This window comes from Petromyzon marinus, chromosome 32 (genome assembly GCF_048934315.1).
Source record: "Petromyzon marinus isolate PM22_M1 ecotype Great Lakes invasive population chromosome 32, UKy_Petmar_22M1.pri1.0, whole genome shotgun sequence".
In the NCBI taxonomy this organism is placed as follows: domain Eukaryota; kingdom Metazoa; phylum Chordata; class Hyperoartia; order Petromyzontiformes; family Petromyzontidae; genus Petromyzon; species Petromyzon marinus.
Window position 1 is genome coordinate 6,381,391 of NC_133698.1, and position 26,749 is coordinate 6,408,139.

At 45.9% G+C, this 26,749-nt stretch overlaps 1 protein-coding gene across 6 annotated transcripts in view; it reads right to left on the bottom strand.

Annotated features, from left to right (window-relative positions):
• The window catches only part of BCL9L (BCL9 like), a 174,305-nt gene extending 147,881 nt beyond the window's left edge, over positions 1-26,424 (bottom strand). For 5 of the 6 annotated variants that reach the window (XM_076071240.1, XM_076071242.1, XM_076071243.1 and 2 more), the window contains exon 1: positions 25,869-26,424. The gene's annotated coding sequence lies outside the window, so the exon portion shown is untranslated. The remainder of the gene's footprint in view (positions 1-25,868) is intronic. The other variant, XM_076071239.1, reaches the window with a different exon arrangement.
• Between the last annotated feature and the right edge of the window lie 325 nt (positions 26,425-26,749).

A 26,749-nucleotide genomic window follows, 5' to 3' on the forward strand; every position in this document is an offset into this window, starting at 1 on the left:
TCGTTTTCAATGTAGATTTAAAAGTGACATAGCTCCAGCGGCTTCCTCATATCGGAATGCAGAGCGTTCCAGACGGGCATCCGAGAGAGCGCATACACGATGCGGCAACCGTCTTTGTTCGACGTTAGCCAAAAGCCGCTGCTGCGGGGATGACCGGCGACGGTTCCCTCCATAAGGCGCCGCACTAATTGTGGCACCCGCGTGTTAGTTTAACGAATGTAACAAATGGGTTTCAAATAAAAATTGACTGGAGCCAGAAACCCCCCACACTTCTGAAATGTCTACAACGCCTTCATTATCCCATCATTTATCTAACGGGGATTATCGTTGCGTGTCAGTTTCATCGTGCAAATCCCACATTTGAAAATTGCCCGCAATTAAATAAAAAAAAAATAATAACTGTCCCCTGCTAAAGAGATAATGAATCTCAATGGGCTCTCATCTGGTAAAATAAAGGGTAATAAATCAATCATGTTTCTTTAGTCTCATTTTTAAAATTCCGACATAGGAGTACTCCGGACAATTCGGTGAGCCCTGCTACATTACCGCACGTTTAAGATACAAAGGCTAAAATAACGTTCCCACTAACATTCACTGAACCTTGTAAACAGATTGCTTACTATTCATAATAGAGATTTTTTTGGGGTTAGATCGCGCAAATATATAAATGTGTCGTTCAACCCGCCACCGCCCGACACAGCCAACTAGTAAGGTTTGTCACGTAAACAGAACGTGGCCAATTCGTCACTAGTACAGCATGCTGGTGTGATGGAGAGTCGAGCTCCACCATTTACAATCTGAGTATGACGTTTCACCAGTAATTCCAACTAGCAAAAGCCTACGTGTTTAACTGCTTACTATTCATATTCTTAGCTCTTTCGGTAAAGTCACGTTGAAGGGAAACAATAAAATAATAAAATATTTATAAAACAATAAAAATTCCCACGACGTTTCGACCATAACACAAACGGTCATCATCAGGTGTGAAAAACCAACGGCAAGAAACATTTGAAAGAAGTGCCGGTTTGTATTTATTTATTTATTTCTAAGCTGTATGCTTATAAAAACGTTAGCGCCACGCGCAGCGATTTGGCAGTTTATTTAGAAGGACTAGTCCATCTATGTTCTGAAAAGAGGAGGGGGGAGACGAAAAATTAATGTATGCTGTCTGAAAGCCACCGTAAGCGTGAACAATCAATTAAGACCTGAAATGGTTTATAAAATCCTTCCAATGATTGCTAAGCCAGAATCCATCTTCTCGCTGAAATTGTCTCTGTGCTTGTATATGTGGATAGCCTCATGAACGAATCTCTCAAAATGTATGCTTACTATTCATTAGTGCATTTTAACACGTAGGCTTTCGCGACCAATATTATTCACAATAACGGTTTTTTTGGGTTAAATGACGTAAATATAAATGTGTTGTAACCCTCCACCACCCGACACAGCCAGTAAGGTTTGTCACGTAAACAACGCGCCAATTACAGTGAGTGAAAAAAGTATTTGATGCCCTGCTGATGTTGTACGTTTGCCCACTGACAAATAAATTATCAGTCTATAATTTTAATGGTAGGTTTATTTGAACAGTGAGAGAGAATAACAGCAAGAAAATTCAGAAAAACGCATGTCAAAAATGTTATAAATTGATTTGCATTTTAATGAGGGAAATAAGTATTTGACCCCTTCTCAATCAGAAAGATTTCTGGCTCCCAGGTGTCTTTTATACAGGTAACGAGCTGAGATTAGGAGCACACTCTTAAAGGGAGTGCGCCTAATCTCAGCTTGTTACCTGTATAAAAGACACCTGTCCACAGAAGCAATCAATCAGATTCCAAACTCTCCACCATGGCCAAGACCAAAGAGCTCTCCAAGGATGTCAGGGATAAGATTGTAGACCTACACAAGGCTGGAATGGGCTACAAGACCATTGCCAAGCAGCTTGGTGAAAAGGTGACAACAGTTGGTGCGATTATTCACAAATGGAAGAAACATTAAAAAAACTGTCAATCTCCCTCAGCCTGGGGCTCCATGCAAGATCTCACCTCGTGGAGTTGCAATGATCATGAGAACGGTGAGGAATCAGCCCAGAACTACACGGGAGAATCTTGTCAATGATCTTAAGGCAGCTGGGACCATAGTCACCAAGAAAACAATTGGTAACACACTATGCCGTGAAGGACTAAAATCGTGCAGCGCCCGCAAGGTCGCCCTGCTCAAGAAAGCACATATACATGCCCGTCTGAAGTTTGCCAATCAACATATGAATGATTCAGAGGACAACTGGGTGAAAGTGTTGTGGTCAGATGAGACCAAAATGGAGCTCTTTGGCATCAACTCAACTCGCCGTGTTTGGAGGAGGAGGAATGCTGCCTATGACCCCAAGAACACCATCCCCACCGTCAAACATGGAGGTGGAAACATTATGCTTTGGGGGTGTTTTTCTGCCAAGGGCACAGGACAACTTCACCGCATCAAAGGGACGATGGACGGGGCCATGTACCGTAAAATCTTGGGTGAGAACCTCCTTCCCTCAGCCAGGGCATTGAAAATGGGTAGTGGATGGGTATTCCAGCATGACAATGACCCAAAACACACGGCAAAGGCAACAAAGGAGTGGCTCAAGAAGAAGCACATTAAGGTCCTGGAGTGGCCTAGCCAGTCTCCAGATCTTAATCCCATAGAAAATCTGTGGCAGGAGCTGAAGGTTCAAGTTGCCAAACGTCAGCCTCGAAACCTTAATGACTTGGAGAAGATTTGCAAAGAGGAGTGGGACAAAATCGCTCCTGAGATGTGTGCAAACCTGGTGGCCAACTACAAGAAACGTCTGACCTCTGTGATTGCAAACAAGGGTTTTGCCACCAAGTACTAAGTCATGTTTTGCAGGAGTCAAATACTTATTTCCCTCATTAAAATGCAAATCAATTCATAACATTTTTTACATGCGTTTTTCTGGATTTTTGTTGTTATTCTGTCTCTCCCTGTTCAAATAAACCTACCATTAAAATTATAGACTGATCATTTCTTTGTCAGTGGGCAAACGTACAAAATCAGCAGGGGACCAAATACTTTTTTCCCTCACTGTAGTTACGACTTCAGCCCACCGGTGTGTTGGAGAGTAAATCCACAACACTTAAATGTTGTGGGCTGAAGTAGTAAACTAATTGGCGCGTTGTTTACGTGACAAACCTGACTGGCTGTGTCGGGTGGTGGAAGGTTACGACCACATTTATACTTACGCGATTTAATCCAAAAAACATAATTATGAATATTCATTAGCGCATTAACAATAAAAGTGTCAACAATCCCCCAGATTACTGTTACCAAAAATCACACTATTACCACACGGGGAAGCTGCCGTGGTATACGGCAAGTCCTTGCTTAACACGCGGTGTTCACACGAGAATACGTTTTACGCTAGAATGCGGTTCTTCTATTGGGGGGTAGGTTGTGCACAGCGCGGAACGCGCGCACCGTTATTACGCGGTAATGTGAGCGGCCGATGACGAACTACTTTCATGCGCTGCACAGCTCACTAAAGTAGTTTGTCGTTTCACGTGGAACTTTTCAGGAACGCATCTACTGTCTCGTGAGCAAAACGAGGCCTCGCTGCATCGCGGGCTTATACGTTCTTCAGAGAGTCTGTCTTTCAATGTTGCGGAACAAACACCATGGGACAAACACAGCCATTGGATGCGGACCTCTCCCTGACGCCGTACGGATTGTGGGCGGTCGTTTAACCATACTTCCCCGCGCTGGTCACTACGGGTCGGTGAAGTCGGTAAGCACAGATGCGTGACCCTAGAAGTGCAGTAGAATAATAAAATTTGCTGCATTGCCCTCTGTTGCCCACTACGTAGCCCCACAGGCTATGATAATTCACTGTGCATGCTGGTCAACCATTCAAGCATGATCCAGGCGCAGTGCTGCTATGCTTCTGAGATCTTACGAAATTTGGCACATGCAGGCAAATTTGGTCAATGGGTTTAAGACATCATCTGGATATATTTTCTTTCCGGAAAGCAGTTTCATCATCATCATCATCGTCGTCGTCGTCATCAAATTCATTACACCCACTGGAGGCATCGGATGTCTCTGGCGAGGAATGGCTCCCAGGTCAAACAAGTGACACCAGTCCATTGCAATGCAGTACAGGTCTAACGGACAAAACCACGAAGGCAGGTCAACAGAGAAATTACGCAACAGAGTTCAAAACAATCAAAACGTGTACAGTGGCGCGTTATCCGAAGTACTAAAACGGCAACATCTAAAGGTGCGGCCCTGCAATTGCTTGCTCGTGACACTGTCGACAGGGAGCTCTCGAGTGGGTACTTGGTCTCCTCTTCCTAGATTAAAATCTGCCTTGGGTTAGAGGTGGGAGCACCCACGCTTTGCCGGAGCCACGTGCAAAATGTAAATTCGACAAAGTGTGGTGAAATCCATTTGTACCGCTGGGTTGCAAGTCCAGTGCGCTAACCCATTACACCACGGTAGCTCACGTATCCGGTACTCGAGACGAAGAATAAAACGCCATCAAAAGTAGACCGCAGACGCCAGGTTGCTTTCAGGAGCCGCGTGTCGCCGTGCACAAACGAATTGGTGTTTTCAGAATCTGTATCTATGCTGGAGAAATTATATGAGCCAGTGAAGCTCTTTTTCACAGATGCCCCCTCCCTGTAAGGGGCAGGTCAAAAAGTTACAACAATACCAAAGTATTACAGGAGTGCAAAGTATAGGAAAGGAAATAAAATGACCAATTCCCAAGCTTGAGAAAGGCAGCAAACAACAGCAAAAACAGTCGCAGACCACACCAAGATAACACGCAGTGCCTCCATAAAATCTCAGGTTAAAATGTTAAGCACTGTACAACAGCATGCAGAGTGCAATACAACTCAAAAGAATGCGTGAAAAAAAACGTTCTGTGCAAACAAGAGTACAGGACAGACGGCAGTCTACATTAATACAACATATTTTTATTTTTTGGGGGGAAGGGGGGGGCAAAAAAACCGCAACCCACCCTAAAAATATTTCAGGCTGCATACTTTCCAAACAACTACAATACAGTGCAAAATAAACAGTCGGCTTTTGGTCGACGCTCAGACTAGCCTTTCGCGTTGCACGCGCTTTTACGCGCTTGCGCTGGAAGGAATTAATAACCGCGCTGAAAAACATTACCCCCGGTTCTCCGAACGCTTCGGACTATCGCACAGACGGACGGCGACCTTTGGGCCCTCGTGAACGAGGCATGAAATCAAATCGGAGCCGAGAATTTGTGATCACATGGACGGCCTGAATGAATATGTACACCGCCGCCGTGGAAGGGGCGGCATTGCTGGCAGTGTTCCTCAGCGACACTATTACCACAAAACCTCACCAGTGCGGTCCACAGAGTCTCTCTCTCTCTCACGCGACCGGACAAAATACCCAGGCCACGCAGCGCCTAAACCAACACAGACAACAGCATCAGCCACGGTCGATCCACTGCTGAATGAAGGCCCACTCAAGCCGCCGTTAACTTCTCACGATCCTACGGTTTAGTAATCCACCCGGTGCGTGCATCGGGTGGATTACTAAACCGCAGGTGTCCACTGCACATTCCGCCATTGGTTTCCACTTCCCTCTGTCTTGTGCCAATCTGCTCAAGTTTTGGCCTCAACGTTCTGGCACCAATCTCTTCTTATGTTGTCGTCAAGCCGTTCTCTGTTAGGTTCTTTCTCTCTTTCCGGTTCCTTCCATTTTTCCCAAACCAGCACACACTTGGACGTACTCTCTGACACGTTCCACTCCTTTGCTGCTGCTCCATTATAATTCTTGATCTGCGTCCACCGTCCCTTCCAGCGACCGCGTCCCACCCAAGCTACCGCTTACTTTTCTTAACAGTTTGTGTGATGTCACTGACCTGCATGTGTTTCTGTAATCCATGTGTTCCTCGTTCTGTCCGTCAGTGTAATTTGAAACATGCATCTCCCAGTGGTTCTATGCCCGTCGCAGACGTACATACACAAATTACAATTACTCTCACAATAAACAAGGTCCGCATACTTGGGAGCACGCGTGTAAACTGTGCATGCCACATGCAACATTCCGGCATTGGTGCTTAAAGTGACACTAACAGTGTTAAACTCTGGACAAATAAACTGGAACAAAGTTAGAAAATTGAAACCAAATATGCGACAAATATAGTGCGCTCTGTCAAGCACAGCAGAATGATCAAATTCAATCGCTCCGAGCGTATCAAACACTGATGTTCAGGAGTGGTGCAAGAAGTGGCTCCGAGTGGTACAATCCAGGCAGGTAAAAATGCAATAACAAGCTGGACCGTATAATGCACCGCCTTAAAACACAACACTGCTATATCAAACGATGCGTAGAGCACTTCCATTTGTAATTACGCTGCTCAGTATAGAAGACGTGTTTTTATTATGAAGCTGGCAGAAGGGGGGAAGGGGGGGGGGGGTGGACATTTTGTTTGCTTACAACACCGTAAACCTTGTCATTATTTAAACAAAACAAAAAAAAGGGAGCTCGAACAAGCGTGATGCCGCATCCTTTCAGTGTTTGTTGCCAGGCGCTAAGTTTGGTCGAGGGATTTTACGGCGAGCATCAAGGGCAACGCGAGTCCCGCCTCGCCCTCTTTCATGTGGGCTTTCGCATCGTCCTCCTCAACGGGTCCGAGATGACCAAGCATTCGTGTTTCACGCGTGCCGATTCTACAGGTGACGACATCATCACCATCACCACGTCCGCCATCCTTGGGATGTTATTTTTTTTCTTCCGATTCTTGTTTTATGCCGATTGTGCTATCAGCGTCACGTTCCTCGAAGACGCCGGTGTGACCAGCAACCGCGTCGGAACATCAACAGGCCGATAACACACATCTATTTCGTGAATGAAAATAAAAGACATGAGCCAAACTTGTGCAAGTTGTGACCATCCAACCCAAACTAAGGACCGTATAGTAAACCCAGAGACTCACGGAGATGTGTAGAGACTCAATGAGACAGATATCCATAAAGATAGTCAAGACAAACCACAGCAGTGCGGTTGTGGCCATGCAACCCAAACTATGAACAACACAGTAAACCACTGCAGCATGCACTCGGCTTACAGTCAAACCGATGGGGTTTTGTTCTCAATTCTCCGAGCTGGAATTTAGCAAAATTTCAGTGCGGAAGCAAATTTTTAGTGCGACGATTTTTTTGTGTGTGCGGTCCATTGGTGACTGGGCTGAAACCACGATGAACTCATCACACTTGAATGCAAACCAAATGTTGGGATTTAAAGCAGCAAAATCACAGCTGACCAAGAGCAGAGGACTACCCCTTTCAAACAAACTTCACCCACCGCCAACCAGGGTTGGCAAACATTAAGAAATTATGACGTTAAGCATGCGCGGCAACTGACATCATTACTACGCACATACAGTGCATCGTTTTAATCAACCGAAAGCGATAAGGCAGAACATTATTTTTCAAATGAAAATATTGCGGAATTATTGTGACGTGTGTGCCCTAACCAGATCATCTTGGACAACGCTTGGATGGGCGACCACCATGCTAACCATGTTGTCACAGGCGACTGTTCGGCTGTGGGCAGTGCGATATCCATGGTCGTACCATCCTTCTATGCTTCCGTGTCTACGATCCCCGCCTTCACCAACGCACGCGACCGATCGGCGCGGTGAACATACGGCCAAATAACCCTCCCAGTGACCCGCACGGTTGCGGGGGGAGGGCCCTCATCCGGCATTGGCTCCTCGACAAAATTGGCCGCAGACAAACGCGCGCGTGCACATCGCGGCGGGCGCACACCGCGTGTCAATGGAGAGCCTCTTTCACCGCTGAATGAACGGCTACTCCACAGGGCGCAGCGGGCCGCTGCTACTCCTTTCGCACCACGCAAGCACCACCGACGGGGGCCACACGACTCTTACTTTTCCAAGGGCTGTAACCCGTTAACCGCAGCAATGGCTGATAAGTGCAATGCATTGGGGGCTAAGGAGGGCGACACTTTGATCCCAGCAGCCCCTCCCACCCGACCCCGCTGGGTGACAAACGAGCGACAGGTGCGACGTCTCGGTCGACGCGTGCCACTCCCAGCATCCCCAGGGTTCGAGGGAATTGCTCCAGACAGGGCAACCAAGCCCCCCCACCCCCCCTGCTATACGAACCGAGGGATGGGAGGGGTGGGTCTGCCGGGATCAAAGGTCGAGGTTTGGAAGGCTGTTGCTAGTGCTGACGGCGTGCGAATGGGGCGCCGAATCCTCTGGGGACCGACGACCGACGTCCAACAGCTGACCCGGGGCTGGCGAGAAGCCTGAAACCGAAACCTCTCAAAGTGGGTCTACACGACCAAAGCCGTCAGCTTAAAGTGTGTATTACCGTATTCTCCAAATTGTAAGGCACGTGCGTCCCCCGCCTGTATTTCAAGATAACGGTTTAGGCGTGCATCTCATAACCCGGCGAGATGTGGGAGGAAACCAGAGAAGATTCATGCAGACGGGAGGATAACGCTAAAAAATAATTCACTGCAGCTTTGCCATCTCCAAGTCACCTATAATACCCGGCATGCTGAGGCAGCCTACGATTCAAGTACTAACCAGGCTTTTACCTGCTTAGCTTGAGATCTGATAAGAATGGTGAAAAAATGCAAAACATGCATAAATCTGTATAAACATTGCTAAATATTGCACATTTTAAGTCAGTTTCTCTATGAAATGACCCCTGATTGTGTTCACTACAGAGGGAAGCTGGGCTGAGTAAAGACGGCCTGGGATTTCAAACTTACCATATTCTCTGAATTAGAGGAACTATTTTTTTACCCTGTATTTTAAAACAAACGTTGGGCGTGCGTCTCATAATATGGAGAACAAATGTTACCTTCCAGAAGACGCGCTTTAACTTTGGAATAATATTCCGGAAGTGTATACTCCATAGCAAATCGGTGACCAGCGTAGAGAACCAGGCATTCAGAACCAACATCCGGAAACCAAATCTCAATATTTTTAAGCAACCCATTCATAATGATCTTCAGGAAGAAGACTCTCCATATAATACTGCATTCTGTTTAACGCGTAAGCTTTCGCAACCAATATTATCCATAATAGAGGTTTCCGGGTTAGATTGCGTAAACATAAATAAATGTGTTAAACCCACCACCACCCGACACAGCCAACTAGTAAGGTTTGTGACGTCAACAAAACGTGCCAATGTGCTACACTCGTACAGCACGCAGGTGTGTTGGAGAGTAAATCCACAACATTTACAATCTGAGTAAAACGTTTCGCTAGTAACTAGAACTAGCAACGCAAGGCGACAGCCAGATTTGTGGAGAAATCCTCCTGTTTCAGTCTAATTGCATTGTCAATTATAAGAAGCACTTTTATTCAAAATGCCCCCAACGTCTAGGGTGCGTCTTCCTTTCCAAAGGGTTCTGATCATCTGGAGAATACAGTATTGATTCCTTTCGGCCATAACTCCACGCTGTTTGACCAAGTGACCAAGCCCAGCCATCGAAATGCTTAGAATAGTGTAAACTGTATTTTGTGTGCAGTATATAATGCGCCCCAGAATACAATTAAGTTAATTCCTCATAAAATCAAAGGTGTTGCACATGTGACAGACCCTTTGATGTTCCTAAAAGCAAAATAACAGTCAGGGGACATGCATAAAAATGCATACAATTTGATTACAGTTTATGCTACTTGAATTATTCATATTTTCACCATTTAAAAAAATATATATTAAAATGAAATGCACCCGCACCTTTCAAATCGAACTGTTCATTAAGAGAAATTTAAAACAAAATGACTTTGCATAAAACGAGCACTTCAGAATACAAATATAATGTTCTGCAAAAAAAGGTTCAAAATTTATCGGAGACATTTCAAGTAGTTTATGATCTATGATCAAGGCTAAATTGTTTCTCTATAATTGTGCCATTTTTTTTTACAGAATTATATCAATCCACTGCTGCATGAAGGCTTTCCCACTCGCATACTTCGCGTGAGTCGGTGAGTTAGTGCAGAAGGGAGTGTGAAAAATCTCGCTTGTAAACATTCTGATATGCCCCCCCCCCCTCAAATCTAGACCCAATTGTGCTTATTGGCATCATGTCACGAGACAAAGAATCCACTCGGATCACTCATTGAGCAATGCCAGAAAACGTCCAAAATAAAAGTGGATATCGCAGAGCTAGCACTGAGATCCCGTCAAGCGGTCCACACAGTAGAGAGGCAGCATTCTCCTGCCCCATTCTACCACGAGAGTAATATTCGTCGAACGACAGTCCAACAACTGCTGTGTTTGATACTCAGAGCTGGAAGTTTGGTCAAATTAAGTGCAGAATCAAATTAAATGTGATGGGCTATTTTGTGTGTGCAGTCACTCATAACTGCAGAGACCATCCACTCACTACCCTTGAGAATCTGGTTTAATTACACGCTGTATACAGAACTTAAACAAGCTGAAATATTGTATTGCTCAATTCAGTGCTACAATGGAATTAGATATCACAACACGAGGTATACATACAAAATCAATGGAGTTAACTTTATTATCTAGGGCATTTTTTATTACGAATGTTCACATTGAATTGTTTTTCACATCTAGAATACATAACATGACTGTAATTAATCTTGATTTGAAGCTTTCGTGACTGCAGGAATCCATACTCTTTGGTTCTTTCGGTAAAGTCACGTAAGTAGAAAAATAAAACAATATTTTTTTTATACCTACGTGACTTACCGAAAGAACCAAAGAGTATTACTGTAATAATAGGGGTTTTCCCCTTTTTTCTGGCAACAAAACTGAAACCTTTTTACAAGGATTCATGTCTGCATTAACCACAATACCTGCAGTCAAAATGCAAACAAAAACATACTATGATAATATATGTATTGTCCTTGAAACTGATTGGTCCACACCAAGGGACAGCTTTCTTTTGAGCCTCGACCCAATTGGTGCTCGACCAGATGACACCAAAAGGCATTTTAACTGCAGGTATTGTGGTTAATGCAGACATGAATCCTCGCAAAAAGGTTTCAGTTTTGTTGCCAGAAAAAAGGGGAAAAACTCTATTATTACATTTTGGTACTGGCAAAGGAGATCTAATGAAGTATTACTGTAATTTAACAATAAACTGCATGGCACTGCAATCGTATAGTTTTTCAAATAATTATTCCGTGTCAAAACAATAAAAGTTAGCACTTGGTAGATACCTAAACTTTTTTTTTATTTGTTTGCCTCTACAAGTATATAATAAGATAAACAAGCATTTGTTGACATCACCGCCAATTGACGTCAACATCACTGGCACACGGACGCACGCACACACTCACTCGGTAAAGCCAATGGCCACGCCACCACCAGTCCTGGATCAGTCGCACGTTCTCTCTCGCATCTCAAAGACAAAGATCTCCCATATAGCATGAAAGGACTGTTGGAGCATCAAGTGCTGTTAGCGAGCACCAATGAAAGCCGGCGTGCACATGAGGGGGTGGGGTGGCCAACACCACGCTCGGCCGCCTTTGTCTCCCCAGTGGTGATGTTTACACACTGCACCAGGTTTCAGGTTGAGTCGACCTAGGGGAGGCCCATGACCACTTCAGATAATCGTCACCGGTGTTGGGCCATGAGTGGGACTCGAACTCAGGTAACTAGGTTCGTAGCGCGGAGCGCCAACTGCTACGCCACCGCTCCTGCTCTCGCTTCTCACACGCGCACACGAAAAAAAGATGTCTCTCATATAGCCCCTTCCCCTGCTGCGGCAAAAGCGGGCAGCGCCACACTAGACCACGAGCACCACATCCGCCACCCACCTTTGTATCCCCGGCGCTGAAGTGCGCACATCCAGGCATTCATTTATGGCCTAGTCAGACGAGAGGGGCCACACGCAGGAGCAGGCTCGAGGACCACTCACCACGCATGTGGAAATATGGTCAAGAATCGAACTGGGGTCACTAGGCTTGTAGGGGCAGCATGTGAAACACTGCAAACCCCGCAGCACTCCACGCAGTTCAGTTTCAGTTCAGTTTCATTCATTAGGATTTACCCTGTGAGCCATTCGGCTCTTGATTTGGGTTCAACCGCAACAAACAATACAAATACAAGATACATCTAACATTCATTGTACACAAATCTAAACATCACATACGTAAACAATAAAATCCTACAGAAAAAGTACAACCCGTCCATGCTGCGTACAAAAAGTGCAAAAAATGCAATTTCTATGTTTGATCCCAATAACAGTCATAATACAATACAGGTCAAAATTTTAAGTATAAATCTATACTAAATAAAAAAAATCGGCCCAAACCAAGCCCCTCTAAAACTTACTAAAACAATGCTATGTAAACAACGTAACAGTTTTCCCAACAAATGTGATTAAAAGTTTACAATAGCTACACACACAACACACATCACTAAACCTAGCATCCTTTGCTAGCTGCATAAGTCAATCCATAACAGCCGGATTAACAATAGCAGTAGCAGCGCACTATAATAAAAATACATAAGTTCATACGTCGGTAATCTATAGCACGAGTTGTACCTACAATGGTGGACAGTGCTTTTTAGAACTCACTGAAACTAACCGATTTAAAATTTTAGCAGGTAAGGCCCACTGAGCTTTATAGCTCTTTTTCAGAAGTGACCTGGCCACAAATTACTGCTCAACGAAGTGGCTTATTACATGAAAAATTATATTAACCAAATACTCTAAACGCATGTTGTTTCTAAATGTGGAGGGAAAAACCGGAGGACCCAGAGACAATTTCACGTGACCACGGGGAGAACTTGCAACTCCAAATATACAGGTGTCAGGGTCAGGATCAAACCCAAGACCTCCTGTATACCAGGTGAAGTAGTTAATATCGCGCCACTGTGGTGCCCATCTCGCCACCAAAAGCCAGCTTCTATCGCTATAGCATCATGAGGTCACAAAAGATATACAGCAGAAATGCCAAAGGTGTATTTATTAACCGATGTTTGCATGTTACAGTTACTTCAAGTTTCAGGTGGAGCGGTGGCACAGTGGTTAGAAAACTGCTGGATGAACCTGAAGACCTGAGTGAGTTCCATTCCCAGCCACGGATACCATCAGTGGCGACTGATATCCGAATGGGTCCTGCCACCCCTCTTCTTTGACCAACTCCACAATGACTAGCGTAGTGAAGCATGGTCAAACAACTCTGATCAACACGGTATGGGGAGGGAGGCCTTCATCCAGCATTTCATTGTTGAAGGACTCAAAAAAATGAAATGTTCAGCACACATGTCTATAAATCATATGCAATGGCAATGTTACTACTGGTATCCAAGATTAGACAGCAAGAAATACACCATGCCCTTGACATGCACCACTGAGCCAGTGCACAAAGTGCCGATTCATGTTAGTGCCCGTTTCATCCAGGTTAGAGATCTCTGAGATCCATTATCTCTTTTGCAAGGGACCAGGGGTGACCATATTATTGTAAGGCAGAGGGGCTTTTGCGGTTTTCTGTTGTCTACGTTGCTATGAACAGGTTTTTTTTAATATGAAACGTGTGAACTCATGATACAGTAGTTCACAAACGCCCACTTCTGACGAATGATTCACAGGTGCGGGTGTTAAGTGACGAATTAAGTAACAGGAGTTTAGGACAGAAGTCAATTATAATTCGTATTTGGCTCACGTAGCGTCACCAACAGTATGTTGACATTGGAGGAAAACACCTCTCGTCTGAGGCTGTAATACCCGTGTGATTCATATTATCTACAGCAACAAAAGCGTCAGCGAGAATTCCGATTACCCACCACCCAGACATTTCCCGTCATCGGCGACAATTCACATATTTCACGTCACGTTTTTTTGCGGAGCAGCATTCTGTTTTCGCAGATTGGAGGAGTCGATCGTCAAATTATTACCCGCGGGGTTATCCGTAACGACTCTGAAGCTTCCGGATAATTAAAATTAAGTTGTCTCCGTTTCTTTTTTGCAGATAAGAGGAGCCGATCAGTAAATTTATCCTTCCATTGATTGGAAAAAAATCCATCATTCAAAGTGGTCTCATCTGGAACTCGTACACATTTCTTCATATCGATGAACTTCATTCATAGGTAAACGTCCATGCGTCCTGTGAAATTCTAATTCGAATTAACTCTTTTTTCAGCAATTTTTTGTGAACAATATTAATCTACAGGAAAATTCATCCCATTACCAAGTATTTATCCGTATATTTGTTTCCACTCATAAAGTGAAGCCAATTTCACGGATAACCCAACAGATAATAAGATCCTCCGTATTTGACTCTCAGATCACTGCGGACAAGAGGAGTTCTGTATTCCAATTGCAAAATAAACCTGGCCACACATGATTAAACCACTGTACTTATTTGCCTAACGTTATGTAGTTCCCAAAGCAAGCACTGTACTCTGGTGGCATAAATTGATTGGAAAAATATATATATAACAGTTGAGTAGCTTACTTGTACAATTCGCGCAGCCGAAAAGGAGCCATTGGCAGCTAAACATCTGTGTAAACACAGTCGCTCATCCCAAAAGGAGTTCCAAAGGACAGCGGCGCTCGCCAAACTAAATGAGCTGAGCGTTTCCCATTGGTCCAAGTGCCTCTGCCCAGCTCAAGTAAACAGTACATTGCACCTTATCCCCCCCACCACCAACTCTGTTCCAAATGCACCCTACCTCCACAACAACACTCACTCACTCTGCCACAAAAACAAAGATCCCACGTATAGCCTTAACAGACTGTTGGGGCAAGTGCTGTTAGCGAGCACCTATGAAGGCCAGCATGGCACACAAGGAGGTGGGTGGTCAGCACCACGCCCGACCGCCTTTGTCTCCCCAGTGGCAATGTTTTAACACACCGTACCAGCTATTTGAGGCTGAGTCAGCCTAGGGAATGCCCAGCATCGGTTCAGATAATCGTCACTGGTGTTGGCCGCGAGCGGGAATCGAACGCAGCTCGCTGAGTTCGTAGCGCAGAGCGCTAACCGCTACACTGCCGCTTCCCACAACAACAACCGCCATTCGCCACTAAGTGGCGGTGACGTCACCACGACGCTTGTGCCAGGCCATGTGCACCTTGAGGCCATGTGAAGTGTCGAACGCCCACTGACAGGAGGTCACGGGGCAGACCCAGGTGCCACGGGTCGACTGACTGAGATGACTGGCTGATGCTCCACCTGTGCCCCCTACTGTGCCAACCTGCTGTGCTTTAGCCACCCGGCGCTCCGCTCGTTGTTGTGAGCGTTGCTCCTCCGCCCTCCGTTGTTGTTGAAGGACGACTGCCTCCTACTGCCCAGTAGCGTCCTTCACGAGCCTCCTCCACAGAAGCCGATCTTGACACCACTGGTACCAGTCATCGACAAGTCCACTCTGCTCCACGTCCTCCTGTACCACATCACTCCACCTCTTCTCTAGCCCGTGCCGCGCCCGTTTAGCCCCCTGTTTCGGCATGCGGTGGCTGGGCATGCGGGCTACATGACCCAGCCAACGCAGCCTTGCCTGCCGCAGCCTTGCCTGCCGCTCCCCACACACACCCACACACACGCATTGCAGTGCAGTACAACGCGTACGGACTCCTGCACACAGAACCAATGCCAGTGTGTGCGTGTGTGAAAGGGCCTCCCCCCTCCTATCGTGAGTTATTTATCCAATTTTGGCAAGCAGGCCAGACGAGTTTGGAGAGACGTGGGATTCACCCACGCTTTGGCCCACCAAAAGCGAGCCGCCAACAGACCCGAGCACGCAACGTGCCCACCGCTCTTGGGTGGCAGGTGGACCCGGTGGCAAATGCGGACGAATAAACCCGCCGATGACTTCGCAGGAGGAATTAAAGCCGACGGTTCCCATATTCCTACACTATGGGGGCTTGCGCACGTGCGCACACACCCACGCACGTTACGGCTGCTGATAACATTCGCAGTCTAAAGCACGCGTGCGCTTACGTTAAAAGCTTGGTGAAGCATGGTCATACAACCCCCCCAAATTGACAAAACCTGGAATGGGGAGACCTTCATCCATGAGGCGAGCCATCTTTTCCCGTACTTTACAAGTTTTTTTCAACAGGGCAACGCATATTAAGGGTCGGGGATAAGTGGCGCACCGGTTAGTACGACGTGCACTAAAACCCGCCGACCCGGTGTTCAATTCCCGGCCAAGGCCAACAACAGCGGAGAGTGATGTCTGACCCTAGTGCCTGACGTCCCCCCATCACCAACCCGCACTGGACAGCAGTGAACTTGCAAAAGGCTATTAATTATGAACCCACATCATCTCCTCTGATAAAACAATGCGTGGATTGAGACAACATCGCTTGAGTTTGGTCGAATATTTGTTTTTGTTATCTTGCCCTGGAAAAACAATTGACCGCTTAACCAATGTAAAACGTTCACCGCATTCTCTGGATTTTAAAAGAGGCTCGGTAAACTAAGACCCACCCCAAACTTGTGGCCGGTGTCAAAAACATTATACAAATATGGTCGTGTACTCTACGTACACACAAGCTACCCGGATTGTAAGATGCTCCCCAAATGTTTTTAAACACGATAAAAGGTTTTTTCCCCTTTTTTCTGGCAACAAAACAGGTATTAAGATGTTAAAACACCAAACTGAATCCTTTTACAAGGAATCATGTCTGCATTAACCACAATGCTTGTGGTCAGAATGCAAACAAAAAACATACTCTGATAAAATATCCATTCTAGATATGAAGTTTTCGCGACTGCCTACTTCAGCTGTGGTTGTCCCACCTGATGACGGACGCTTGTGTTGTGTCCGAAACGTCGTAATTTAATTTATTTTTATTTTCTTTACCTACGTGACTTTACCGAAAGAACCAAAGATTAATATATGTACTGTCTTTGAAACTGATTGGTCCACACCAGAGACGGCTTTCTTTTTAGCCTCGTCTCAAACGGTGTTAGACCAGAGGACGCCAAAAGGCGTAAAGCACAAAGAAAATGCCACTATCAGAGTAATGAGAGCTCGGGGTGAGCATCGACATCATGGGATCTCCTTTGCCAGTACCAAACACACCTCTGAAAACATTACGTCATCCAGACAATACGACAATTATTTAACGCGGTACCCTGTGCTATTACACGTAACATTATACGTCGCACATCACTCGTCGTGAACGCTTACCAACCCAAACGCAACTTTGCTGTTACATGAAGACGCTATACTGAAATCATGGGGCTTCTACACAACCGACCAATGCGCTTGTCAGGAGACGCAACCCATGGATCATCTCCTCAAGATGCCCTGCAGCACCCACAATGCACTCCTCAACATTTGGCATGCCAACAGCAGAAGCGGTGGCCTGTGCAGAATATTTGGAAAAGACCCATGTCGGTTGGATAGGAGACACGGCGACAAAGGACTGGATTTAATTTCTCGAAACATCCCAGAGTTTCCCCTGCATAACAGCTTCACGTTCATGATGACAAAAATAAGGAAGCCTACGAAAGTGTGAAAGGGAGCTGTGCGAACCACGATAGGAGAGCAAGCAAGCAAGCGAGACGACAAGACAAAGATCCACCGTATAGCCTCAACGGAGAGTAGGGGCAAGTGCTCTTAGCGAGCACCTGTGAAGGGCGGCACGGCACACGAGGGGGTTGGTGGCCAGCACCACGCACGGCCGCCTCCCCGGCGGCGATGTTTACACACCGCACCAGGTACTCATTTGAGGCCGAGTCGACCTAGGGGCAGCCCAGGATTGGCGCAACTAATTGCCACTGGTGTTGGCCCACGAGCGACAATCGAACTCGGCTCGCCGGGTTCGTAACGCAGCACGCTAACCGCTACACTGCGGCTCCCCACACACAAGATACACGCACGAACCAGGTTGCGTAGCTCACAGCTGTCACACCGGCTATAATGCAGTCGCGGCACAGCCGGAGTGAATCAATGCTGGTGGGTGTACAACACCTAGTTTAATAAGCTCGCCGAATGAGATAATGTTTAATTTTGTAGCGTGGCCTAATTGAGTAATAGTTGTCCGTATTAGGCCTGTGACCTTACCGTGCCACCAGCGGCTAAATGTTTCGTGTATACGCGGTATATAGATCAAAACCAAGCAACAAACGAGGTATGGTACTGCGGTGTGCACAGCATTGGTCACGTCACAGCTGGCAGTGCTCCTGGGGATGATCATATCCAAGTTCAAATCCTGACCAGGGATGACTCGAAGGTCAATCCGCACCACCCCAGCTAGAGTTGGTAAAATGAGTACCGCCTTGTTAACCACAAAACAGGTAATAAACGTCGAGCGTCGTTTGTGAAGAATGTAAAAAAAAAATAAGCAGCCAGTGAGCATGCCTCCTTCCCATATTTGTCTATCCACATCAAACAAAGGCATTTTTTAAACACATCAGCTGCACGGCCTTATGAGAGTGCATCTCATCAGCAGCACTGGTTTCATGCAAGCAAACTCTGGACAAGTCTCGACATTCAATGTCTCATCAGCAGATTCAAGCTTGCTGAAACCAATGCGGAAGACCTGTCTGATGTGTATTTAAGCAAAGACCCTTTCTGTTAGAAACGGGTATTAAACCAATGCTTCTGACAGGATAGGCAAGGCTCTTAAATACTCCGCCTTTGTTAACACATAAGTCTCACACTTAGTTGATCAGTAGGTGACAATACCCTCGAGAGGGGCTCTCTAGAGCTCCGTGTAGTGGAGACCCTTCTGCTAAGAGTGGTGTGAGCAAGGCATTGCAGGGCTGCACCTGTACCAGCTTAAACCCTACACTGTTAAATGTCAAATTAACATTTTCATATTACAGTACATCCTGTCAAGTCACATATTGTGCCTTAGTCATCTCCTATGGTCGGGACATAATGTTACAGAATACATTCTCTCCTGCAGGTCACATAAGCCAGCAGAAAATCATCTTCAACATTAGCCATAGTCAATCCACTGCTGCATGAAGGCCCCTTCAAGTCACCACCATCTCTCACGATTCTCTTATATACCTCATCTTCCTGAACGTGTCTTTGAGGGTTTGGGACAAATTTATCCGTCTGCTTCGAATAACCCATCCCTCGCTGCCACCAATGGAACTCTCCATGAATCCATTAACGTGCTCGTTAAATCCCTCATTTAAAATGGTGACATCTACCGAATCAATTTGATCCCACACGCATTTGAATCTGGCGTGACACAAGTCGCACTTCAACGCAGCCAAAGGAAGAGGGCTAAAAAAAGACGAATTGCCAGGCAAAACCAAAATAGTCCTTCGAGTAAAAAAAAATCAAGGTCAGCGGTCAGCTCGTTTTAGACTAAACTCTAAGCAGATGATCGGATTGGTTTGGTATTGCATCTGCACCATCATCTCATGAAACTTTAAATACTGACGATAATTATCTTGAGCAGCAAGGTGTATGAAAAATGTTGCGTTCACAATAACATACATTTTGCCTTCGGGTCCTCGTGTTCAACTGCCGTATTCATAAACGTCCGTAACGCTATGGCGATTTATAGCGCTAATTCAGTGGCGGCTACAGTTACAAAATCCTCAATTGCACGGCCTCCAATAGACCTCGGTCGAATAGTGCAACGGTAATCTGTGATCCGCAGTAAATTCACAAATCCAGCCATTAAAAAAAAAACGTCCCTGGCAGCCAGCGCAATCACCATCAAACCATTATTATTTCCGCCGCGATATTTCAGCACTGCATCAAAAGAACATTTCACAATCTTCTCCAAGTGTCGCACCAACGTGGCACTTTTTATTCCACCCTCCCAACCCGACATGCACATTCCCTTCTAAATCAATTTAATTTACGGCACTTACCTTATCTATGTTTCCGTGCGGCAAACAACATCTGTCTGGTAAAGGTCCAATAAGATTTACAAATTCAGGCTCTGTATTTTTAAATATAAACCGAGCAGCTTTTATTCCTCCTACAGTGTTATCGGAGTCTCGGTAATCGTGGTGTTTGGCTTAAGAGTTCTAATGTTCGGCTCATAAAAGGTTTGGGGGGAAAAACGTTGCACTTTTTCTGTGAGAATTTGGCTCCGCTATTATCGGCGAGGTATGATAAAAAATTTTTTTTAACTTTAGTCATCTTGAGTGCGTTTTCAGAACTAGCGACTGGACCAACTATCTGTTCAACAAAAACGGAAGGACCTATTTCTCCTCTTCTGGCTAGCCATCGAACAAAGACGGTCACTGCATCACGCGCTCAGATTCTGCGGCCGTCCAGAGCGCTCTTCCGTCCGATATTTGGAAGCCACTGGAGCCATGTACTTTTAAATCTCAATTGAAAACTAATGTCTTCGGAACTGCTTTTTGCGTTTAGCTTGTTGTCCTTCCCCCACACCTCCGATTGGCACGGTTGGCTACGTACGGTGCAAAAGAAGTTCAACGTACATGCATGCATATATGTCGTGTTGACGTTCATCGCACTGTGCAGTTACTCAACCAAAGTGTCATCAGACCGACCGTCGGAAAGCGGTGCAACATCGTGCCACCTTGTCGGGTGAGATGGCTTCAAAGAATTGAACGTCGAGCACTCATCCTCCAATAGATTCACCAACTCCCCAACCCCGCCAGTCTCTGATGTGCCAAAAAAATTACAGGGGACCACCACCTTTACGTGGCAAAAAAACGCATTCTTCTCTTAAACAACGCTTACCCCCATGTATATTACTTCTGCCGGGGCCCCGACTCACAGCAGCGTATCGCCTTACACAGGGGTTATTTTAGGCTATAAAAACAAGAAGCCACATTTCTCGCTTTAAAACAAAGAACGGGCAAAATATAAAAAAAATGAAATGTAACTGCTGGTCGGTTAGACAAAGTGATTATTGCTGCATACCCAGGGCGCTTAAATCCAGTGCTCGAAAACGAGATTTCACAGCTTGCCGCAGAGTTGTTACTTCTATATTACGCATACATTTGCTGCCGCTGTCACCCCTTAAAGCCGGACGCTCTTCTTTGTTTATGAATTGCATTTATTTTCCTGCACACTGTATTACGGAGTATCGCACAATCTTTACGCAGTGAGAGCCCCCATCAATGTGGAAAACCTGTTAAATAAACTACTGACCCAGAGGCAGACCGTAAACACGAGCAGCTGCAGCATAGAAAAAAAGTACATCCGAACGAAAGCACAAACCCAACATGTTTACATGGCTTTTAAGTGCCCACGCACTTTGCGCCAATAGTGGTGTGTGTGTGACCGGTAACAATAAGTCGGGAGCATTATTGCTGTAATGCGATTCATCCACACGGCACTTCAGAACACCCAGCAACTGAGAAAACGGGCGACCCAAGGGTGTCAATTTGTCCACTTATTTCGCTGGGATAAGAGAACCATCCTCAAGAGACACAGAGGCAGGGGGAGACAATGCTAACAAAAGACATAGACAAAGCTCCCCCATATAGCCTTAACAGACTGTTCGGCCAAGTGTTGTTAGCCAGCACCTATGAAGGCCGGCACGGCACACGAGGTAGTGAGTGGGCGGCCAGCACCACGCCCGGCCACCTTTGTCTCCCCAGTGGCAATGTTTACACACCGCACCAGATACTAATTTAAGGCAGAGTCGACCTAGGGGAGGCCCAGGACCAGTACAGATAATCGTCACTGGTGTTGGCCGTGAGCGGGAATTGAACCCGGGTCCCCTGGTTAGAAGCGCAGCTTAGCGCTAACCGCTACACCACCGGAATGGAATTATTACCGAGCGCGCGGTACTGCATTCACACGATCATATCACAACAAAAAAGCGCCTCACCCTAGAATTTCTCACGTTGCTAGCGCGCACGTTTCTTGAGAAGCAGCCACTCAAAACAGGGTGTGTGGCGGGCACCCCCCGTGACCCGAGATGCCTCACAGATGCAGCCCTCCACAGCCCACACAAGAGGTGCTGCTGCTTGCTGGCTTCCATGTTAAGCTGAATGCGTCTTAAAACGCGTGTTCATACACGACCAGGGGCAACGTACGGCGGGCGCATTGGGCGCGTCTGTCGTTTGGCTCAGTTGCAAAGTTTAGAGAGTGCGGTAACGTTGAAGGGCCACAATAACGTAAGAATTGTCTATATATGGGGTGCAAAGGAATTCACTTGCAGTGGCGCAGTATGGTGGAGATTAAATGCTTAATCTCAAGCGTGGAATACAGACTCTAATCATTCTGATTTTCACGAGAGCAAAAAAACGGATTTGAAGAATTGCTGAACATTAGCCTCTTAACACGAACATCAAAATCGTAATCTTTATTTAGGCTGGAGGAATCCAATTATAATCATGGAAAAGGAGACATACACAGGAATATCCACAGTGTATTAAATACATGTGTTTTTGTGTATGTATTGTATTAAGGTTACCTTTGTATATTTCTTCATTGCTGTACTATTATTGTACTATTCTGTATGTTTATGTTCGCAAGCATAATGTGAAACTGAATAACGTGCATTCCGAATGCAAATCAATCACGTAAGATTAAGAAATAAAAAGTCATGTCTACAATTGAACAGATATAATCTCTCAATCCAGACAAATGAACATGAACCGCAATGATTCCTGACGTTTATAGACTATGAAAAGGCGTTTTCATTCATTTGAAACTGAAGCTGTCTGTCGGGCTCTCGCAAATCCGAGGGCACAAGTTAAAAACATGTAGAAATGATCAAACTCATTTAAAAACATGTAGAAAGTATTGAAACACCATTTGTAGGCATTGAACCGGTACACTGAAAAACATATTAATAAAAGTGGTAGAACACAAATCAGAAGAGGAGTAAATACACAGAAACATTAGAGGACATTATCCAAAAATTGGATTGGAAAAGTTACGGCATGAACCTAGTATTAACCATCTCATTTCCTGATGGTATAGTCATCATAACAAATGAAAGCGAAATACAGCGAATGATTCAACGATTAAACAAAGGGTATGAAGTTGGCTTCAAGATAAAGTGCATGAGCCAAAACAAAAGTAATTTACAAGTGTGCTCCGTTAAAGGGTTATAGTTGTTGTGGGGTCATTGTAAGACAACAGAGAATGTTGTTGTATAGCTAGGGCAATCATCGATGGAGGATTGAGTTCACATTGATCAAACAGAGGTGAACATGAACAGGATAGTGTTTTTTTTTGTAAAACTGCTTTTGAACATAAAAACACCATATCAATGTGAAGAACATTTTAAATCGGTACATATAATCCATTATAACATGAATCAGAGATATGGAGAGAGTGACAAATAATATGGAACAAAATATTTTTTTTCAGTGCACAAAGTGTGGAGTAATGCATGATCGGATTGACAATGAAATATGAGCAAGTGGATCAGGAAACAAACCCAAAACAGAAACATCAACTGGTAAGGAAGATAAGTCGGCTTGAGCAGGACACAATGCTAGGAACAATGCTGGCCATGGGACGACACTGGTGATGGAATGGCAGCCAAAGGAGAGAATGAACTCAACGGGAAGACCACCGTAGAGATTAAGCGATGAAATCAGCTCACCAAGAGCAGCAACGGCGAGAGAGATTGAGGCATTGCAAGTGGCGACGCAGGGAGGGCCCTTCATCAAACTGTGGCTAAATATCCGGTAATAATTTTAAACAGTACAGAGCGTAAGATTATTTAAGTATTGATTGAAAGCTTTCGTGACTGCAGGGATTCATATTCTTGGTTATTTCGGTAAAGTCACGTAGAAGGGAAACAATAAAATAATAAAAATATAAAACAATAAAATGCTCACGACGTTTCGACTGCAACACAAGCAATCATCATCAGGTGCGAAAACCACTTTACCGAAAGAACCAAGAATATTATTTAAGTATGTAAAAAAATCGTAAGTGAGATTAAGTTATACATTATACATATATTTTTTGAGATTCAAACTTTGTTTACATTTATTTCTATTGCAGTGCCTTAAACTACAGGATTTTATTCTCTTTTTTAAAAAATGACTAATCGGTGTCCTTTATTAAATCAGGTGAAAAGCCCTCCGAGAAGCGATATCACTTTTGACAAAGACATACCCAGGCTGGCAGTGGTGGTTGCCAGTCCACTGGTGGAAGCCCTAAGCACAAATTATATTTGTGTGCATCACATCACTACAAACATCATTATACGTTACGTATTTACATCACAATTGTGTTCAATAATCAAGTGAACACACTGAGAACTCGTACTTTAATGCGTGGCGTTATTAGAATTATGAGCTCTTTATGTGTACCGAATTCAGCTCTACATTTCCAGCCGATGAGAGTAATTATTTGGTGCACTCACGATTTTCTTGCCACGAGTTCACTTGGGGAGCCGCCAGGGCCTTCTTTAGTGCTTAATTTCTCATGCCGGACGGTGACGACGACTATAACGTTACAAAATTATTACAACACCACCGATGGACAACGCGCCAGCTTGAGCAGCTCGACGTCGTGAAACGTTGGGCAACATTGAGAGAGAGAGAGAGCGGGGAGGTGGAAGGTGGAAACTCTCGGTGCCTAGGCAGAAGCAAAAAGAAGATAGCCAGCCAGTGGCATAAATTTCCTGGTCTAAAACCAAAATACACGCCGCTTATCTCCTGGCCGAGTGGACTTTGGTCTAATGGTGTAAACAGATACAACGTTAAGCCCTCGGCGAGTTCCATTTGTCGAAGCGAAGCGCACTGTTTTGGGGGGGGAGGGGGGTCCCGTGCGTCTTGCCAGCCGCAATCACAGACGGAGCCCCCCCTTTCTCCTGGCTCGTAACGAGAGAGGGCAGGAGAAGCAAAATGCTTGAGCACGCTCTGCGTGTGCGTGCTGTTGTTCTGTGTTCTTCATGTCAAATGGAGAAATCGCAAAGACTTCAACAACTACAACAACAACAAAGGTCTCACACACACAAACAAAGTTGTCACGATTTCAAACTCTCGCTGGTCAATTTAGTGAGTGTAATGTTCTAGGGAGTTTAAGCGGCGGGCACGGCACTCACTAAACTAACCCTGCTGCCAGAATGTAACGTTGCAGTGTCCGGTTGTATTATTCTAATAACAATGGAACATTTGTGTCGCAAACATGCGGCGAGTTTGTGTTAATAACTTTCCCTCTAACGCGAATACACACTATATATACGAGCCACGTGTATACATGCAAGATGTAAAGCACACAGTATATTACAAAGACACACAAACTATGCACACGGTGAAACGTGCACTGTACTTTAAAAGACAACATCTAAATATTGGATGTACCAGGCCCAGACATTGTGAAACTCCACTGCTGGATAGGGGCCTAGCCGCCGCTGCGGCTTGTAGGGGTGTTTGGCCATACTTCACCACGCTGGTCAATGGGGGTGGGGGGTAGGTGAAAACACTGTATGTTGGCAGTGTCTTGAACAGGATATGAATACTTGCAACATACGATATACCCCCCCCTCCCCAGTATATAATGTACGTAAGACAACATGATAAACAAACACTCACAATTAGCACACAGACGTAAGGGAGGTGCGGTGCATTTAAAGTGTCGCCTCGGTGCCGTCACTGTACTGGGATTGTACCGAGCAATTATTGACAACATTCCAACATTACTGTACACTAGTTTACATTGTCACGGCTTCAAAGTTTAAATAATAACAATGATGAAACGTGTAGCTAGGACCTTTCATGAAATTAGCCAAGTAGCCCCGGTTAATTAAAGGCATTACAGTAGTACCGAGTCAAGTCACTCGGTACGGGCATTACAAATCATTAAGAAATACTTCCATAAAAGATCAGCTCGAGCAAAAATTATCTCCTCAAATAACAAAACCACTGTTGTTTTACACAACGTAGCGTCGTTGTTGATGATGATGTGAACGCGAGACGACCAATACCCCAACGCGTTAACGTCAATAGCTGAGGATGTGGATGTGGTGGTGGTGGTGGCGTTACTCACTCACAGACTCCAGTGCACTGCTTGAGCCGAGGGCAGCAACCAGCAGCCAGCAACCAGCAGCACTTCACATGACGCAGGGCAGCCCCCTAGCCCCCTAGCCCCCGAGGGCTCGCTGCCCTTCCCGTGTGCTTTGCTGCCCTATATATAGAGGCGACCATAGACACACACACGCACGCGCGCACACACTAAACGCACTCCTTCCTATAGACTGTACGTATAGACTGCGCCTATATATTATAACGTGCGGGTTACTACGCCGCTGTAAACCCCGATACCAACACTAATGTCCTATCCCTAACCCTACAACTACTACCACTACATACACCCCCGAAAAAATGGGGGTAGGGGGTGGGCAACCTTTCTACCTCAGTTGAGTGGTTGACGGTAAGCAAGCTTAGCTCGCAGGCTTTTGCCCACACACTCGGAGCCCGAGACGACAGTGTCAGTGGTACGAGTGTAGAGAGAGAATCGCCTTCCGCCCTCAAAGCACGCGTCTGAAGCTCTCTCCCCTCTCTCTCTTTCCTCTCTCCCTCTCTCTCAGGGAGGTTTCACGCCCCTCCCCCACCGCCCCCTCTCCCACACGCCCCGCCCCCACTCCCACACGCCCCTCCCTAACCGCCCCCTCTCCCACACGCCCCGCCCCTCTCCCACACGCCCCGCCCCCTCTCCCACACGCCCCGCTCCCTCTCCCGCACGCCCCGCCCCTCTCCCACACGCCCCGCCCCCTCTCCCACACGCCCCGCCCCCACTCCCACACGCCCCGCCCCACTCCCACACGCCCCGCCCCCTCTCCCACACGCCCCGCCCCCTCTCCCACACGCCCCGCCTCCTCCCCCACACGCCCCCGCCTCCTCCCCCACACGCCCCCGCCTCCTCCCCCA